The 7,500-nt window shown below is 29.8% G+C and overlaps 1 long non-coding RNA gene across 1 annotated transcript in view; it reads left to right on the forward strand.

Annotated features, from left to right (window-relative positions):
- Nucleotides 1–7,500, forward strand: part of LOC137617335 (uncharacterized) — a 388,681-nt gene that overhangs the window by 146,915 nt on the left and 234,266 nt on the right. Inside the window, exon 3 of the long non-coding RNA XR_011039621.1 lies at nt 5,927–5,996. This is a non-coding gene — a long non-coding RNA (uncharacterized lncRNA). The remainder of the gene's footprint in view (nt 1–5,926; nt 5,997–7,500) is intronic.

Raw genomic sequence — 7,500 nt, forward strand, 5'->3', positions numbered from 1 at the left:
ATCAATATTCGGGTCTAGGGATAATCATATCAGTTGCTGCCTCATAAATATAGTTCTCGGCCATTCTTGTTTTACGACGTTGGTTGATATAAGAGGCTATCTTTCTTTTCTTTTCTATAATCTTTATTCCTCGTTTTCCCTTTTTTTTATTTGCCGCGTAATACGCGTAATGAATGTGAGGTCGAAATCTGGGAGATTAGAAAAGGTTGCGTAATTATAAAAGGCATTTTTCTTTTATGATTCATCCGTTTTAATTATAATGGTGTTGGTGATGATGGAGTCTGAGATTTTGTTTGCATGATGATGTGTCCTTATCGACAAGGTTAATTGATTTTTACCCGTTTCATTTGTGTTTCTTAATTCGATGCATGTTAATATGAATATAAAAGATGGATATTTAACAGACTCCATCTTGATTTTATATAGAAATTTTGTACTTATAAAAGTATATATATGTGTATATATGCATACATATATGCATACATATATACATATATATGTATATATAGTTATATATATATAATTTATATATATATATATATATATATATATATATATATACATATTTATATATATACTGTATTATATGCTATATGTATATATTTAAATAAATAAGTATATATACACACACACACACATATATATATATATATATATATATATATATATATATATGCATATATATAATACTGTAATATGTGTATGTGCATGTATGTATGCATGAATGTATATATGTATGTGGTTCTTTGTGAGTCTTTCAAGGAGGATGATGTTAGCCACAGCATAAAAAAAAAAAACATCTGGCACAATTCTCCAAAGACATATAAATAACAGACCAACGCATTTATAGGAAAAGCTTATTACTTTGAGAACCTTCTTAGCAATACTTATGGGAAATTAATCAGGTGATCAACACCTAATTACTTGCAGCTGACAAGTAACTTTATTTAAAGAAAGATGATAATCTGTATTGTAGTTAATCATGTAGCTTTATAGAAATTTGATATGAATCTAAGACACAAAAGACTAGAGGGAATTGAATAAATCATTTGAGGTTATGTGATGTGTATTTGAGCCCAGACTCTAGTTATGCTATCTGGCAGCATGAATTTTCCACCGAGTCGATTTTTTTCACATATATGTATATATATATATATATATATATATATATATATATATATATATATAATATATATATATATAAATATATATATAAATATATATATATATATATACATATATATATATATATATATATATATTTATATATATATTCATATATATATAAATATATATATATATAAATAAATATATATATAAATATATATATATATATATATATATATATATATATATATATAGAGAGAGAGAGAGAGAGAGAGAGAGAGAGAGAGAGAGAGAGAGAGAGAGAGAGAGAGAGAGAGAGAGAGAGAATCTTGATACTTGGCCTAGCCCTTACTCAAAGGTTTCCATTCTCAAGATGGCACTAATGGGCTCCCAAGCCCCAGAACCTGGTTATTTAACCCGATTACCATAAATCCAACCCATTTTCGGGTATAGATAGTAGGAATTATTACTGTATGACGAATAGAATATGTGGTTTTGCCTCATTTCCCGGGGCCCAATTATTCAGACAAAACAATCCTGGGTGACTCCCATTTATACCTTCTTTAAACAAGTACCGGACTAATTTAATGTGATGTGTTAGATACAAAATAAAGTAATATTTGATTGAGTTATGTATCCTACATAATCATGGCTTGGAAATTAACGTTATGGGCCACCAGTCACTGGAATGATTTAATTTCGTTCCTCCGTTTTGCGTATAAAGAAAACGTAAACTCAAAGAAAAAGGAGCATTCACTTTTAAGGGTAACTTCTATATAATCGAGTTTTTTTTCATGCATTTCCCCTTTTGATAGATACCGTACTTAATTATATGTATTTCCAAGGAAAATTTACTCGTGCTTTTCCCCCTTTATTAGATGGTGTAATTTCTTATATATATATATGCTTAATATATGATAAACTTTGCACATTTTGAGAGTAGGAACATTAAGTTGGCCAAACTAGTTTTTTTCGTATTGCTGATACATGAAATAACTAAGGGGACCTTGAAAACTACAAACCAATCTCTTTAAACAACAAACTCAACACTAATAGATGCACCCTACATTACAGATGATTACAAAAAGAGTTCATTTGAAACTTATATGATGAATTACTTATTTTCCGATGAGGCTTTATTATTATTATTATTATTATTATTATTATTATTATTATTATTATTATTATTATTATTATTGTCACTTACTAAGCTATAATCCTAGTTGGAAAAGTAGAATGCTATAAGCCCAGTGGCTCCAACAGGGAAAATAGCCTATTGAGGAAAGGAAATAAGGAAACTACAAGGAAAGTAATTAACATTTAAAATGTTTTATGAACAGTAACAACATTAGAATAAATATTTCATATATAAACTATGAACACTTTAAAAAAACAAGAGGAAGAGAAATAAGGTAGAATAGTGTGCCCATGTGTACTCTGAAGCAAGAGAACTCTACCCCAAGACAGTGAAACAGTGAAAGACCAAGTATTATTAGCATTATCAGAAATTGAATTCTTAAAGGTAAATTCTTCAATACAAAATAATTCACCTCTTATGTGAGAAAAAAATCCGCTCCCACTCTGGTATTGATAAAAATTTGTCTTATTTCAAAGGCTTGGGATTACAGTATAAGAAATATTTTGTCTTATCCACCCTGCTATCATTAGAAATTTAAGTTGATTCCAATGATGTAATCTTGCTTATAAAAGTGATTTACATTTCACGGGTTTTATATATGTATATATATATATATATATATATATATATATATATGTATGTATGTATATGTATATATGTATATATATATATATATATATATATATACAGTATATATATATATATATATATATATATATATATATATGTATATGTGTGTATATATTTATATATATATATGTGTGTATATATATAAATATATATATATATATATATATATATATATATATATATATATATATATATATATATATAAAACTGTACATATACACTGTATATACATACATTCATACATACATACATACACAAGCGTTGCCTATTACATGGGATAACTCCGTAGAAAAAAACAACGGTCACACTCACATTATCCACTAATTATCAAGTCGATGTTGATTACCTCATCTTTAAAACTTCCCAACATTACTTACTTCACATACTAATACAAAACTCTAATCAGCATGCGTCCATACCGAATATCCTTTATGTACTCTTGACATTGCCGAATATTAAGGACCTTCCTTTCCAATAGGTTTCCAAGATTTCCTCTTCTGCTTTCTTTCACTTGTGAGAATAAAGGCGTGTAATATAATATATAAGCTCCTATTGTTTCCACATGGCCGAACCCCCTCTGAGCAATGCTCTTTCCTGGCTAACATTTTGACAAGTTCTTCTACTTAACTCCACTCTCTTCTCACCTTATACATTCTTCTTTATATTGTATATACTAAACGGCAAATTAAATTTAGTGGCTTTATTAGTTTTTCTTTCATTTGCAGTCAACCTACAAACTTCACTTCCCTACTGGAATTAAAGTGTGTGATATTTTGTATATTGCGTAAACCTGAAGATATTTTGTCTAACAACTTGAAGGGAGAAATGTGTTTTCAATACCATGCAATATTTTTAGATTTTATTGTTAATATTTATATCTGTAACAGCTTAAAAGGAAACATATGTTTTCAATACCTTGCAAAATTGTTAGATTTTATTGTTAATATTTATATTTTTAACAACTTAAAAGGAAATGTATGTTTTCAATACCTTAAAAAATTGTTAATTTTTATTGTTAATATTTATATCTTTAACAACTTAAAAGGAAATATATGTTTTCAATACCTTGCAAAATTGTTAATTTTTATTGTTAATATTTATATCTGTAACAACTTAAAAGGAAATATATGTTTTCAATACCTTGCAATATTTTTATATTTTATGGTTAATATCTTTATATGTAACAACTAGATGGGAATTATTTGTTTTCAATGCCTTGTAGTATTGTTAATTTTTATTGTTGAATTTTACTGCTACAACTTGAAGGGAAATATATGATTTCAATGTCTTAAATATTGTAAATTTTTATCATTCATGATATTGATATCCCCTTCGCCATTTTATTATTATTATTATTATTATCCAAGCTACAACCCTAGTTGTAAAAGCAAGATGCTATAAGCCCAGGGGCTCCAACAGGGAAAAATAGCCCAGTGAGGAAAGGAAACAAGGAAATAAATAAATGAAGAGAACAAATTAACAATAAATCATTCTAAAATAAGTAACAACGTCAAAACAGACATGTTATATATAAACTATTAACAACATCAAAAACAAATATGTCATAAATAAACTATAAAAATACTCATGTCCGCCTGGTCAACAAAAAAGCATTTGCTCCAGCTTTGAACTTTTGAAGTTCTACTGATTTTCCCCGTTTTGTATAAAAATTGTAAAATAACTCGTAATTCTAGGTCGCGGTTGGTCAGGGTCACTAAGGTGGCAGTTGAAGGAAAAGTCCATCTCTGGAGCTGACGCTAATCTTCAGGCGAATAAAACATAGGTCGGACCGAAGGAGAATTGACCTTTGAGATGGAAGGTCAAGACGAATAAAACATAGGTCGATAGATAGAGAATTGACCTTTGAGATGGAAGGTCAAGACGAATAAAACATAGGTCGATAAAAGGAGAATTGACCTTTGAGATGGAAGGTCAAGACGAATAAAACATAGGTCGATAAAAGGAGAATTGACCTTTGAGATGGAAGGTTAAGGCGAATAAAACATAGGTCAGACCGAAGGAGAATAGACCATTGAGATGGAAGGTCAAGACGAATAAAACATAGGTCGATAGAAAGAGAATTGACCTTTGAGATGGAAGGTCAAGACGAATAAAATATAGGTCGATAGAAAGAGAATTGACCTTTTGCGATGGAAGGTCAGACGAGAGGGTAGCGTCTTTTAGCTAGGTTGATTGGAAAAGGAAAAGGCTGTGTCTTAACGTTTTGATGATATTCATTACCTCCGCTAACGAAGTTGGAAGGAGGTTATGTTTTCGCCCCTGTTTGTGTGTTTGTTTGTGAACAGCTTCCTGGTCACAACTTTAATCGTAGAATAATGAAACTTGCAGGGATTAACTCTTATGTATAAAACTGGAAATGATTAAATTTTGGAAGGTCAAAGTCACGGTCAAGCAAAATGTGTAATTCACGTAATCAGCCATAAGTTTGGACATCGTTGTCACATAGACTTTAAACTGGGTTTTTTTATTTGAGTGTATGAAAATCCAAGCCAATTAATACATGTTAAGGTCAAAGGTCAAGGTCAAGGTCGAGCAAAAGGTCGAGGAGTAAGCTGCCGCAAAAGAGGTCTGCGTTCTACTGAGTGCCCCTTTAGTTAGTTTATATATTTGTGGGATTTGTGAAGGCTGTATAAGGAAGGAATAGATAGATTCAAGACTTTTTCTTAATGGTTCTCATCCTAATACTCATTATTATGATTAATGTTGTTGTTATTATTATTATTATTATTATTATTATTATTATTATTATTATTATCATCACATAATGACGACCAATCAGAAAGGTAAATAACTAACCATATTTCTGTCTTGGTAACTTTTGTGTCAATTGAGATAATTTCATATTTATATTACACTTATCTATTTTTCATTAGTGTTTTTCATGTCTCATATGTGAGCACTTTGATTCAGTCGAAGATGGCTTTTTAAGATAATATTTTAGCTTAACCCTTATGAATATAGGGTTCCCTTGAGTAATAGTAATAATGATAATTATATACAGTATTTCATAAAACAATTTTCTCATTCTAGGATGGTTTTTGAGAATCTGTGGAGAGTGGCGATGAGTCACAGTGAGACACGGAATCAACCAGCCTTGTGGGTGAGTAAACCGTATATGTTTTCAGATTATTTTTCATATTAATGTTTTCTGGAAGTATTTTCAGAATATTATTGTTTATATTAACGGTTTCTGAATGTATTTTTGTATATAATTTCCGTTTTGTTTTCACTTCCACGAACGGCTTATTTCACGAAAGAGAAATATTTTTCTTTACAAATGAGATAGATTCGAGTGGTGGAAGTATTTTTCTATATAGTTTCCGATTTATTGTTGCTTCCAAGAACGGCATATTTTACGTTAAAGAAATATAAATATTTTTTTTTAGTGACCCACATGTTCATTTCACACACAAATTGAAAACGAGATATATTCTAGAGTTGACATTTAAGGCCATTGAGAATATTGTCTGTTAGAAATAGCCAATTTTGTAGATTCTGAAAGAAAAAGTAACATTCGGTTTGAAGGGTAACTTGTATAGTCTTTATTCATATATTCTCATAGTTATTTGGATGAATAACGATGATAATGTGAAATGAAAAATGAATCTATCTGGTATATAGGACCGGTGATTCCTTGGTGAATGGTAACTAACTTTTTTTATGAATAACGTAATGAAGCAGACTAGAGATGTGAGAATTGTCAGGCTATAGGCTTATTTTTACAAATATGTAACAAAATAGAAATATATAACTCGAAAACAGTGTGTTTATTTTTTAAATTTTTTAAATTTAAAATGAAAGTTGTGATTATTTTCAAGTGAAACTTAGACAGTTTATTAGACCATTCAGTGAACAATTTAGTAGCACGTCCAGTGAAAGATTTAGTAGACCGTTCAGAGAATAATTTCGTAGACCGTTCAGTGAACAATTAATAGACCTTCTGGGTGAACAATTTAGTTGACCGTTCACTGAACAATTTAGTATAACGTCCAGTGAACAATTTAGTAGACTTCAGTGAATAATTTAGTGGACCGTTCAATGAACAATTTAGTAGACCGTTCAGTGAACAATTTAGGAGACCGTTCAATGAACAATTAATAGACCTGGGTGAACAATTTAGTTGACCGTTCACTAAACAGTTTAGTATAACGTCCAGTGAACAATTAAGTAGACTCTTCAGTGAATAATTTAGTAGACCGTTCAGTGAACAATTTAGTAAACCGTTCAATGAACAATTTAGTAGACCGTTTATTGAACAATTAATAGACCTGGGTGAACAATTTAGTTGACCGTTCACTAAACAGTTTAGTATAACGTCCAATGAACAATTTAGTAGACCGTTCAGTGAATAATTTAGTAGACCGTTCAGTTAACAATTTAGTAGACCGTTCAGTGAACAATTTAGTAGACCGTTCATTGAACAATTTAGTTGACCGTTCACTAAACAGTTTAGTATAACGTCCAGTGAAGAATTAAGTAGACTCTTCAGTGAATAATTTAGTAGACCGTTCAGTGAACAATTTAGTAGACTTTTCGATGAACTATTTGGTTATAGTTCAGTGAACAATTTAGTAAACTGCTCAATGAACACGTAAACCGTTCAG

The sequence above is a fragment of the Palaemon carinicauda genome, chromosome 23, assembly GCF_036898095.1.
Source record: "Palaemon carinicauda isolate YSFRI2023 chromosome 23, ASM3689809v2, whole genome shotgun sequence".
NCBI classification, from domain to species: Eukaryota; Metazoa; Arthropoda; class Malacostraca; order Decapoda; family Palaemonidae; genus Palaemon; species Palaemon carinicauda.